This window comes from Podarcis melisellensis (assembly GCF_964234715.1).
Source record: "Podarcis melisellensis genome assembly, chromosome: 1".
Classification (NCBI taxonomy): Eukaryota; Metazoa; Chordata; class Lepidosauria; order Squamata; family Lacertidae; genus Podarcis; species Podarcis melisellensis.
In genome coordinates this window covers 75,495,383-75,507,623 of record NC_138528.1, presented here as the reverse complement: position 1 = coordinate 75,507,623, position 12,241 = coordinate 75,495,383, and the positions used below count along the sequence as shown (strand labels likewise).

The window sequence follows — 12,241 nt, the reverse complement described above, 5'->3', positions numbered from 1 at the left end:
TGAGAAGGCCCTCTGCCTGGTTCCCTGTAACCTCACTTCTCACAGTGAGGGAACTGCCAAAAGGCCCTTGGTCCTGGATCTCAGTGTCCGGGCTGAATGACCGGGGTGGAGACACTCCTTCATGTATACAGGGCTGAGGCCATTTAGAGCTTTAAAGGTCAGCTCCAACACTTTGAATTGTGCTCAGAAACATACTGGGAGTGTAAAGCCTGTAAATGGTGCAGCACACACATGGATATAATTTTTATACTGTCATGTAATGCTTTGTGGATCTGGAACACATTCACCTTCAGAAGCCCTCAATACCTGGTAGTGAGCAGTAATGCAGTTTTTACAAGAGTATGAGTAATGACACAAGCTTGCAGTATAACTTGCTAGCGGTGATAATAAAGGGAACTTGTGAGCCCTGCCAATTTCAAGCTCTTGTATTTTCTTCTGCAATGGACAAGAAAAAAATGTTCTTATTTCCTTTTTATGCATATTGTTATCTGCTCTGGGCTGCCATGATAGGATGTCTAAGCATGAAAAGACAGTGGATAAAATCCCGACTTTGCTGGGTTCAGTATTGAACTACACAATGCAAGATTTATGGGAAACAAGGAAATGGGACCTCTGTACCAAGTTCACCCTCCTGCTTTAAAATATGTTCTCCTTTCCCCTTATCTTATCCCAATATCACAAACTTCTGTTTATGATCTCAAGGGCAGGGAAAATACTTCTGTATAATAAGATTAGAATCACTGAGTAAGTGGTACATACTGCACATTATGGATTGGGAAGGAGATTATCCAGCTCACATCTTCATTTTTGGTGGTGGACCTACGTTGTAATGCAGGGATAGGCAATGCACTCCCCTCCAGATGTTGCTGCACCACAACTCCCATAGTCTCAAAATATTGGCTGTGTTGACTGGGACTGATGTCGCCCACAATATCTGGCAGGCACCATATTGGTTATCCCTGTTGTAAAGTACAGTTTTTGTCCTGAGTAGACAAGCTAACTTCCCCCCCTCTTACAGGAGAGTTAGAACCTACAGTTGTGGTTCGAGGACCCGACCCCGGTGAGGTGAAATGAAGACACAAGGACACGAGATATAAGGTTAATGGGCTAGGAAAGGCCACAACTTTATTGGTTACAGCATTTGAAAGGTATTGGCTTAGGCATTGGATCGAAACAAGTGGGTTCTTCACCAGTAGGTGGAGCCTGTCGATGCTAATCCGACTATTAGGCTCACCCCTGTTGTCACCGAGAGTCGTGCCAAGGCCTCCCGCCAAGCAGGCATCGGACGGAATACACGACCCCCAGATTCCTTTAACGGAATACCCCTAAAAATTGAAGGCATAGGCGATGGCCACACCTAGCACTTCCACACAGCGCAACACATTATTCCAATGCCTAACCGCCACCCGAGCTAAAGGCTCGCCGCCAATACCCTCAAAGCTGCAACCAATCCCAGATGTTTTTAATGACACTAGCTAACCAGAAGTCAGTCCCCAGATCTGATAGGTGTACACCGTCATCCCGGTACAAAGCTTTGTCGCTAATCCGGATACGGTCATGGTAAATCACTCGGCCATCCATAAAGCGCACCCAACGGGCTACCGCCCGATTTACGAGTTTCCTGGTTCTTTCAATGGCCATACAGTCTTGCGCACCGCGCCACACAGTTCTTTTCAAAAAGGAGGACCAGCACACTGTCGCTCCGGGACACAGGGCTGCCAAAGCGTTCAAATCTCTTTTTATGCTCGACAGCAAGTCCACACTCCTTCTGTAGCCAAGGTCATTCTCCCCTAAGTGAATCACCAGGATGTCGGGAGAGCCGAGCCTGGCTATTTTCTCCCTCAGCAAAGGCATCAGTTCTTCCCAACGCATGCCTCTTCTCGAAAACCAGGAAACTCGAACATCACGTGGCAGACCAAGGTTGGGTGCCAGGCCGCAGCTCACCGCTCGCACGCGGGCCCAATGAACAATGCTGTGACCGCAGATCCACACATTCCTTCCGGGCATCGCTGGGGATGAAGATAGAACAAAAGGAAAGGTAAGCAAACTAAGCAAACTAAGGATAGCAAACTAAGGGGCAGGCGCCAGGTTGCGAATATATGACTTATAAACATTGGATTTCCACCGGCCCAACTCTTTTATCCTTTCTGCCGGCAACCCCAGGTGCGCAGCCGTGGTGGCGGCCCCGATCCTGAACGAATGGGCGGCGTACTCATGGGGGGGTAGGCCACAAGCCTCAATAGCCTTGCGCATTACTCTAGTGAATTGGTACCTCAAGAGGGGCGACCCATCCTCATGTATCAGGAACGGCCCCGGGACGGGTGGTCTAAGGCGGAGAAACCGCCTTGTGTCCTTCACCGGACATGGGCCCTGCTGGGCCGATGCCGTGAGCTTGAGCAGGACACCCTTGCCAGTCTGATCAGTCTTGGACTGACGCACTAGTATTGACACAGCAGATTCGGATAGCTGTACATCCTCACACAGGAGGCCGCGAGTTAAACCCCGCGCACTAGCTTCACACACAACCTCGCCAACCCTGAGCGCACCAAAAAAGGCTATGGCGTAGGCCGCAGAAAAGAGGCGTGCCTCAAACTTAGACCAACAAATTGTCCTGAGCTTTACGCGTATCTGAGATAGCAAACCATAAGAGATAGGCTTACGACCAACGGTCCTGGGCGGTTGCAACCTGCCCCAACCCTCAATGGCCCTACGGATCAGAAAATCACTACATGGATCTTGCGCAAATGTTGCCTTAGAAAAGAAGCTGATGGCTGCAACGTGGATCTTTAAGGTTTTCGTAGCACGTCCGAGGTCATCCAGATGGGACAGGTACTGCAGGACGTCATCAGTCGTGGGGTGTGTGTTATGTGACAGCCCAGACAACCCAAACCTGAAACCCAGGAAATCACACCAGGCCTTCTTATAGGACCTGAGCGTGGAAGGTGCCACGGACGCTAGTACTCCCTGTATCACTTTGCGTCTCCAACGATGACTCGCGAGGGGCGAAGGAAGGAAGAATGAGGCCGGGGGAAGGCTGGCGCTGCAGCAAAATGCTGCTGAACACGCCCCCACCGTGGCCCCCGGTTGGATGGCCACCGAGGGGGGCGTGAGCGCCAGCCAGGTGAGCGGGCAGCAGGGGGCCACGCCCCCTGCTAGCCGGAGCTCGAGCCCCGACCACAACCCCTCCCCTCCCCTTCGGGGAGGAGAGTCTTTCTTCCAACTTAAAGCTTTCGCAGATGACTTAGTTTTGACATTGCAGGAGCCAGAATCTAGTACGAAAAGAGTATTACAACTGATACATGATTTTGGTCAGGTGGCGGGTTTTAAACTAAATAAACAAAAAACGAAGGTGTTAGGGAAAAATATGACAGAAACAGAATCAGAACGGTTTCAGAGAGAAACAGAATTATCATTGGTGAAAAAGGTAAAGGGGTCAACATAACAGCCAAAAATCTGAGTCTATTTAAGGATAATTATGAAAAATGCTGGTCTGAAATTAAGAGAGACTTGGATAGCTGGGCAAAACTGAAGCTTTCTTTGTTAGGCCGAATTGCTGCTATTAAGATGAATGTATTGCCAAAGATGTTGTTTTTGTTTCAAACATTGCAAATTGTGGACAAAACGGAGTGTTTCCGGAGGTGGCAGAGAGATATTTCCAAATTTGTCTGGCAGGGCAAAAAGCCCAGAATCAAGTATAAGATATTAACAGATGCAAAGGAAAGAGGGGGCTTTGCCCTGCCAGACTTAAGGTTGTATTATGAAGCCGCAGCTTTCTGCTGGCTAAAAGATTGGCTGCTTCTCGAAGACACTGATGTGTTAGACCTGGAAGGTTACAACAATGCTTTTGGTTGGCATGCATACTTGTGGTATGATAAGGCTAAGATCAATAAGGCCTTTAAGAACCATATTGTCAGAAAATCAGTGTTTAATGTCTGGATAAAATATAAAGACTTACTGGAAAACAAAACTCCAAGGTGGCTCTCACCTTTGGAAGCTAAGGCCTGGAAAAGACCCAATATGGAAGCCTACTGGCCAAAATATTGGGAACTGTTAGAAAAAGACGGAGATAATTGGAAATTGCAGAGTATGGAGAAAATGAAGGATAAAGTGCGAGACTGGTTACACTACGCTCAGATTAAAGAAATTTTCAAAAGTGACAAGAAGTTAGGGTTCCAGGTGGAGAAATCGAAGTTGGAAACAGAATTGTTAGAACCTAAGACTAAGGTACTTTCAAGAATGTATAACTTGCTGTTGAAATGGAATACACAAGACGAAATGGTTAAGTCGGCTATGATAAAATGGGCACAGGACATTGGGCATAACATTATGTATGAGGACTGGGAAAGGTTGTGGACCACTGGGTTGAACTTTACTGCATGTAATGCTTTGAAAGAAAATGTAATGAAAATGATATACAGATGGTACATGACCCCAGTTAAACTTGCCAAAATATACCATTTGTCTGATAACAAATGTTGGAAATGCAAAGAAAATGAAGGAACATTCTTCCACCTCTGGTGGACTTGCCCTAAAGTGAAGGCCTTCTGGGAAATGATATATAATGAGTTGAAAAAGGTATTTAAGTATACCTTCACCAAGAAACCAGAGGACTTTCTTCTGGGCATTGTCGACCAGAAGGTGTTAAAGAAAGATAGAACATTTTTCATGTATGCAACAACAGCAGCAAGGATATTACTCGCTAAGAACTGGAAAACTCAAGATCTACCCACACTGGAAGAATGGCAGATGCAACTGATGGACTATATGCAATTGGCGGAGATGACTGGCAGAATCCGAGACCTGGGAGAAGAAAGGATTGAAGAAGATTGGAAGAAATTCAAGATTTATTTACAAAAATATTGTGATTTAGTGGAATGTTAAGAAAGATGCTTGGTTATAAATAATTGGCCATCACTAAAATAGATCAGAATTTGGTAACAAGAGAGATTAAGAGAAACAAAATTTGTAGGAGAATTTTTTTTTATTGTAATTTAATAAGTGGTTACAAATTTGGAAATAAGATGATTATTTGCTTGACAAAAATTTATTAATGATGCAAGTGGGAGCGGGAGACGTGAGGAAGTCTAAGGATGTTATGAAATTTTGTAAAAACAAAGCAACACTGTTTATTATTATTGTATTTCTTTTCTAAAAATTCCAATAAATATCTATTAAAAAAAAATAGAACCTACAGTTCTTCCAAATTGTGGCTAGTTTTAGAAGTAAACCAATTCATTGGGAGATCTAATACGTGAATGACATCAATTTTGGCCCTTTGAGCCAAGATTTCAACTCCTAGAGAAGGATGAATGGCCAAGGGAAAAGCAAGTAAGTAATGAGTCATGACAGTACTCATCAGCTACAGGTTAATTAGAGAATATAGAAGCTCTGGCAATTATTAATTCAAATTGGAACCTACCCGACGTTTAATGCCTTATGTTAATTAATCATTGCTATCAAGGAAATTGCCACTTGCTGAATTTAACTGTCTTTTCACCTCTTCTTTATTTTTATTCTTTTGCAGTTCAGGTATGATGGTGATGTGCCTGTATCAAGATAAAAAATCGTTTCATTCTTCCAAAGAATTCAGAGCCCACATCTTGTAGATTGTATTGGGAGCATATGCACCATGCAATCTCCGGGGGACTCTGATCCTATCTTGTTTTCTTCTATCCTCGCTACCAAGCACAAGTAACTTATCACAGTTCAATATACAGTTGTCACAGACACAGTCCCTTTGCAGTATGAATGTTGTATTATAGCTTGCAAATATTTTGCAGACAATGGAAAGGAAAGTGCCAGTGGGTGAAGTGTGTGCTTATCTTGCTCTAGATGCAGTTATGAGTGTGTGGGAAGAGCATTCTGTCCTGGAAGGGCATTCCAGACTATGTACATGAAACATTTTCTTCTTGAAACGTGTGACTTTCATAGCAGACCAATTGATTTCACATAGTAATGACGGGCGTAGCCAACCTTGTAATTCCATGGAAGGTGGTGGGAGACCATTATCTTGCCCTGCAAAACCTAAGGGCCTACAGCTGGCAAAGCATAGTGACTAGGAGTGTGAGTTGCGAGTCAGGAAATCCCCAGTTCAAATCTCATGGCAGCCACAATCTTTACGAAGTGGGTTTATTTCAACTAGTTCAGACATAAAAATCCTGAATGCTAAGGAAGGGCTGTAAAATCATGAACTTGTAAAATCATGAACTTCTCACTTTGTTGGGACTCTCCCCCAGCCTAAAATTTGGTTAACAGATTTTAACCATAATGCATGTGTATTTTTTTTTTTAAAAAAATGTTTCTAAACTGCTGAGTGTGAATCCTAGCAAGATGGAGGCACCATGATTCCCATGTATGAGAAATGGGTCCATTGCCTGCACTGGACAGGGCTGCACTCCCCTTGAAGGAACAGCTTTGTGGTTTGGAGGTGCTTGTGAATCCAGCTTTGTCAATGGAGGCTCACATGGCCTTTGTGGCTAGAACTGCTTTTTCCCAGCTGCAACCAGTAGTACAACTCTGACTGTTCTGGACCAGGGACTAGCTTGGCACTAGTTCATGACAGGATTACTGCAGTATGCTCCGTGTGGGGCTTCTGGTTCAAATCTCACCTCACCCATGAACTTGCATGGTAAGCTAAGCATAGCCACTATCTCGTAACCTTCGGCTGCTGCAATAGTTATCTCATGGTTCATATATACATAGTGTGGCCCTATTTGTAGGTTGGGAAGGAGATGAGCTAGAAGGCAGGCCAGATAAATTTGGGAGCTGATGTGCCTTTAGAAGCATTGTAAAAGCCTCTTACACACATCTAACGTGCTTCTCCATGATTTCATTACACACTACTAAAGGTTGCTGTGCATTATGAACATTAGCACCATTTCCCCCCCTTCCAGGAGTATCATAATGTGCATCTCCTGTGCTTGACACACATCTTTTTGCTGGAGATGTTGCCCTCTGAGAGGCAAAAGAATTTGGTTCCTTTTTCTCTCCAGCTGTCCATCTGACACTTGATGCATAATTAACTCAGAGCTTACCTGCTCTTTTGCCTTTATCTACTGACAGCATCAGTTTTTCTGGTTTCATGGTTGATAGGCTCTAACTAAAAATTAGTTTTGGATACAGATGTCTTCTGTAATGCAAACCTACCTTGATTCCATTCATCTGTGGGAGTAATTGGTCACTTACAATTCTAACTTCTTCTAATTCCCTCCTCATCTTGGCCATCCTAACAACAGAAAGGCAATTGATTGACGTACCTGTCTATCAGTCTTGGAGCAGGCTTTGAGTGGGCCATGGGCAAGGGGAAACACTGGGAAGGAGGCTATTTAGCATCCCTCTCCCACACCTTACATTGTGGGGACACTGATTATGCTCTGCTGCTGAAGTTCTTTCTCTTCCTCCTCGTTGCCTGGACTGTCATATCTGTTTCTTTCACTATTATGTGATAAACTTTGCAGCAGAAACAATAATAAAGAGCCAGATGGTTTTCCTAATCTGGCTCCTTTTTGCACAAACCATATTCTGGGGGCTTCAAACAACACCTAGTTCCAAAGAGTGACAAACGTTGGGCAGCAGTAGGGCTGTGTGTAAGAGCCCATTGGTAAAGCATGGGGGAGGGGGGACCTTTGGCCCTCCTGATGTGGATGAACTACAACTCCTATAGTCCCTGGCTGTTTGCCATATTTCTGTTCAGGGCAAGTCACATAACCTGTGCCTCACTCTCTCAGAGTGAGATCTTGTATGGCACCTAAAAATGTGGCTTCTAATGAAGCACTTTTTGAGGGGCAACAGTGCAGAGCAAGAGTGTGGCACCCAAAATAGCCACCAAGATCTCGCACAAGAAATTGGGATGTCCCAATTTTGGAACTTGGGAAGGTATGTGCTCCTGCAGGCCTGGCATCTGCACCCAAGATGCCTATGCACCTTGGCAGAGCCCACTGAGGTTGCTGCCTTGCTTGCTGGGCCCCTGCTACCAATTGTCACCCCCATGGATCCCTCCATCAGCTGGAAGGAACCCAAGGGGCTGCTTGCTCCAGTCAGAGGTGGGCATTGCTTTGTGGGATATAAATATGTTGTCTGTCTGGCTCCAGCTGAAGCTGTGCAGTCACTCAGATCCCACCAGGTTAATGTTGCAAGTAGCTGGTTTCATTGTCACTGCCTGGGAAAGGCTGGTAGTTGCTGCAGGACTGCATCTACCAGTGCGGGTGGGAAGGGGCAGGCAAGTGACAGCAGGGGATGTGCTGGGGGTGGGACCCATAAGTGGAGGTATATGGAACACACTCCCAAATTTGCTGCCAGCCCTGGACTGTATCTGAAATTCTGGAGAGCTGATACCAGTCAGCACAGATGACACTGTGCTTGATAGACCAATGGTGCAACTCAGTACAAAGGCAGCTCTCTTTGTTTCTAACTTGGGTTTGCAGCTACCCATTCTCTGTGTTCTCTTTTGTGAACTCTTGCTGTGACAAGTAGAAAATAAGGTTATCCATTTCTCTGTGTAAAGGCAACAGAACTATGTGCTTGAATGAACTTTGGTGGGTGGCCTTCATTTTCAAAACTGTGTTTGAGCAGGGTGGGGAGGATTTCTTGGTGGCAGCAATGAACAACAGCAAATATGCTGTCCGGGGGGGGGGGGAGGACCATTTCCAACAACCCAATGAAAGACAGAGGATAGTGTCATACTTTTTGTATACCAACATACACCCTGTAAATAGAAATTGCCAATAAGTGGCTTATAATGACCGATAGGGACCAGTGGCCTGTTGCTCAACTCTATTTGTAATTCTTTCATATAACTTGAATGGCTAGCCACGATGATACTGTCTCTGCAGAAGGCTCCTTGGTATCCTGCTTGTTTTGCTCACTTGCAGAGTTGTGGCTGGAGTGTCCGCAGTTTGCTGTGTTAAAGGTTGCAACCCCAGCCCTGCTTTATGAAGAAGCCGATGCATAATGAGGATGCATGCAAAGAGCACTTTGAAATATTGTAATGAACAAGGAAGCTCTTGCATGCGTGGCTCGAGCGGCTGAATCAACCTGCCGACCTTTACCTCACCCTTGTCGAATTATGATAATGAATGCAAAGATCATGTGATGTTTGACCTGTGTTGTACAGCTCATTTGTTCGTGGAATGAGCTGCTCTCTGCTGAAGGATTCTGCAGGAGTATAAGCGTGTCTTAAAACTAATTACGTGAAAAGAAATGTTTATTTTTATGAGAAACAGACTTTAGAGTTTTGTCTTCAGCATCTTCAGCTAGAATGTCAGGGAAGCACAAGTTAAGCAATTTGCTGCGCAAAGAGGAAGCATTAGCAATGTGTTTGATTAATAAGATGTACTTTTTTATTCGACTCTTTAAACATTACCCAGGAAAGGCACTTGAGCTTCCCATAACTGATTCTGTAGTAACCAAAGAAGCCCTAGAATATATTTTTGGGGTTGAGTATTCCCCCCCCCCCCGGTGCAAGGCTGCTTGCTAGTGACTAGCAGACGTTCCCCTCCCATCTTCATTAGGAACGGGACCATTTCATTCCCTTGCAGGCAGCCTTCTGGGTGGCAACCATGAGTGGGCAGAGTAAGGGATGTGACTCTTACACCTGTAGGCTACCTTCCAGCCACATAGAAACCAGAAGTTTCTTCTACATACACACACATTATCACATTTCAAGGACACATTCCAGTCAGGCAAAGCATTAAAAGAGGCACGAAACAGGACTGGTGAGGAATTTGGCCCAGCCGGAGTCCTGAGGGCAATTGGAGAGGCCTGAAGGGCTGCATTTGGTCCTCAGGCCTGAAGTTCCACACCCCTGCCCTAAATCAATCAGATTTAAAACTGATCCCATTAAAAAATGGACCAGCTCTAGTGGGGGCACATTGGGAGTGTGGCAGGTTTTGAAGCCCTCTGCTCCACCTACCAAGCATGTTCCCTGCTACCTTCTTGCCTTTCCAAAGTTACTGAGGTGAATGCTCCAGGGATGGCTATTACTTCCAGGGCTTCTCAGTTTAAGCCCTAGATGCTGTTGGAAGCATGCAGTGGCAGTCAGGGCCACCAGGAACCACAATACGTGCCCCATCCACAGTCCCTGGGGCTTCAGTTTTAAAGTCCTGTTACTAGCAAGTGCTAAGTTTGAGAAATGGAAGGGAATGGTGAAGACAGAGGCTATCAGATTCTGGAGGGTTTATAGGTCCCAATTCATGGGCAGACCAATAAAATCCACTCATTTTTGGATTCCACCCTATCATACTGTCTGCTTGGGGTTTTTAATGTTTTTTTGTGTGTGTTCAGGTTGGTTGATCTGCTTTTGGTTAGCAGGCTAATGTTAACACAGCTTTTATTATTACCATAAAAGGGTGAACAGCTCCCTTACCGGAACAGGCAGTTATCAGTCTGACACAATATTCCAGCTTTGACAACAGCTGCTAGGATGCAGAGATTAGCAACCCGGCTCCCATAGGCATCAGGTCGGTGGCTCTTGTGTATTTTTCCATTTTTATTTTTATTTAAATGGAAACTTGTCTTGGGTGTGTGTGTATGAAATGACAGATGTGGAGAGATTTTTTCACTCATGGAGGGGCTTTTCTGGATGTGTTGGGCAAAGCTCAGGTACGCTCCCTGCCTCCCTTCTTCTCTCTGATGGAAAGAGATGCACTTGGGCAGATATATATGTGTCATCTCTGTGTATGTGTGGTCTGTGAAAGAGAGTGAGAAATGCACTTTGGCAGGAGAGAAGTGTGTTTGGCTATGCACATGTACTGCGTATGAGTGTATGTGTGGGAAAGAGATGTATGTGTGTCTGTAGCGTGTATATGTGTGTTGAGTGTGTATGTGCTGTGTGTGCAAGAGAGAGGGAATGTGGTATGGCCAACTTTGTATATTTTCCCTGGTACTGGGGATTACTCCCTGTTATTGGACAAGCAACAGCGTCTCTCTCTGTGTGTGCATATTTGTGAAATCAATCAGGACCAGTAGGACATAGGTGGCTTTTCATGTGGTTCTCCGGTGCAGGGATGGGGGTGAAGCATCAATGCTTGTACTGCTTCTAATTTTGTGTTATGCCATGCTCCAATGACAGTCATTCTTTTCTGACTGGTGCCCGCAAAAGATTGCTAACCCCTGAGCTGTAGCATTTGTGGGCTGATTTCATACCCACATGCATATCACTTGATGTTTCATTACTTGCACTTAAATATCTGAACTGCCTTTATTGAAAAATACTGCTTTTGGGTTGTTATTGTTGACAAGAGAGCTCTATGTGTTGATCTGTGGTGGCTGTTTTGTACATGTTTATCATCATTTGGTGTTGCATTGATTCCATGATGAGTATGCTTGCAATAACTTAACTACTAGGCAAAACAGGAGGAATTGTATAACTTTTGACACACTGTATCTGTTAATCAGACTCTCAGCATCCCTCCCACTCACAAGTATGAGGTAACAGCCATGGACATCATCTTCTAATGATAGCCAGAATGACAAATCGTGACAATAATGACTGTTAATGGCAACAATTACTTTTTCATTGACTTCTTGACTGCAGCTTGTTCTCCCCCATCAATTAGTTCACAATTTTAAAATGTTACACATGTTTGTTTTCCATTTCATTAAGCTCCTGCTTTTGTTGTGGTGAGAGTGTCTAAATATATTGCAGCTTATAGGAAAACGACCACTTCCAAATGCTGCCAGAATTGTTTTGCTATATGTGTTGTGAACTGTAAACTGGATTATTGATGCTCTCTGGTATAATTTGTATTGCTGTGCATTTGGTTATGGTTTGTAAACCTTTACTGTTTTTAAAGAATTTTGTTAAAGCTCATGGCTAAATAAAGTATCGACTTCAATTGGGATTAGTCTTGGCTTTTAAAAAAGTGCTTCCATTGTAAGGAAAGTTGGTTAGCCATGTTTCTGGCATTACAGAAGGCCACACACTATTAGAAGAGCTGTCACTCTGTTTAATGGTCTGTCCCATCCAAGTCTAGTTTAAAGATAAGGAGAGCAAACTGGGACCTTTTAAGTTGCCCATCGCCACACTAAAACATTATAGCATTTTTCCCCCGAAAGTTGCATTCATACATATAAATGAGCATATGCAAATCTCATTCAGATCTGTGCCTTCTTTTTTGGCAGTATGTAAATGGCCATTCTTTCCTTTTAGGCTTCTGCAAATCTGCAGCTGCAAGCAGTCAGTGGTGGTGAGAAATGGCTTTTTGGTAAGGCCTAGGCTAGAGAAAATAGCATTGAATTTAAA

General features: G+C 44.4%; 1 protein-coding gene across 10 annotated transcripts in view; it reads left to right on the top strand.

The window, feature by feature from the left end:
- TSPAN4 (tetraspanin 4) overlaps positions 1-12,241 on the top strand; it is a 504,081-nt gene that overhangs the window by 346,433 nt on the left and 145,407 nt on the right. The gene's annotated exons all lie outside the window — the stretch shown is intronic.